Raw genomic sequence first — 678 nt, forward strand, 5'->3', positions numbered from 1 at the left:
AGGCCAGTTTAGCAGATTAACTCTTACTATAAAGCCATGCAGCTGAATGTGGTTTGTCATGAAAGATTTAGAGTTAAAGCTGAAAAACATTATCAAATAATCTTTCCACCCATCTTTACTTTTTGTCGGCTAAGACAAATCATGTCACTCATCTGGTGCCATTTGACCAAATTAGTTGAGAGACATGTCATCAGGTTATCTTTTTTTGCATCACACAAGTTTTCCATTTTTGTTGCCCCTCTCCCAGCTTTATAAAAACCTGTACTGCTATCATAAATAAAATGAGCATGTATTTTTTTCAAATAAATAAAATATTTTTTGTTTCAGCCTTTGATATATTGTCTGCTATTTAACTGCAAATACAGCTTTCTTTAAATTTTTCTTTAATTTTAAGAGTGTGGAAGGGACAACAACAGCAAACGTAAAGTTTTTAATGTTCTTATTTTTTTCTATTTCTAATTCTAAGTTTGTTTGTTTTTCAGCTTTAAACGTTTATTTTTTTCACTGTTGTTTGCAAAAGTAATTGAGTTTAGTTAATACAGTTTGGTTTATTGTGGCAGAAATTATACACCGGAAGTTGGGAGGAAAGAGGTTTTTTTTCCCCTACTTTGCAGATGTTATGCTTTCATTGTGAAAGTACAACTTCCTGTTTGTGCTGCGCGTGTGTGTGAATCTTGA

The sequence above is a fragment of the Leuresthes tenuis genome, unplaced genomic scaffold (assembly GCF_036924035.1).
Source record: "Leuresthes tenuis unplaced genomic scaffold, fLeuTen1.0.hap1 SCAF_23, whole genome shotgun sequence".
NCBI classification, from domain to species: domain Eukaryota; kingdom Metazoa; phylum Chordata; class Actinopteri; order Atheriniformes; family Atherinopsidae; genus Leuresthes; species Leuresthes tenuis.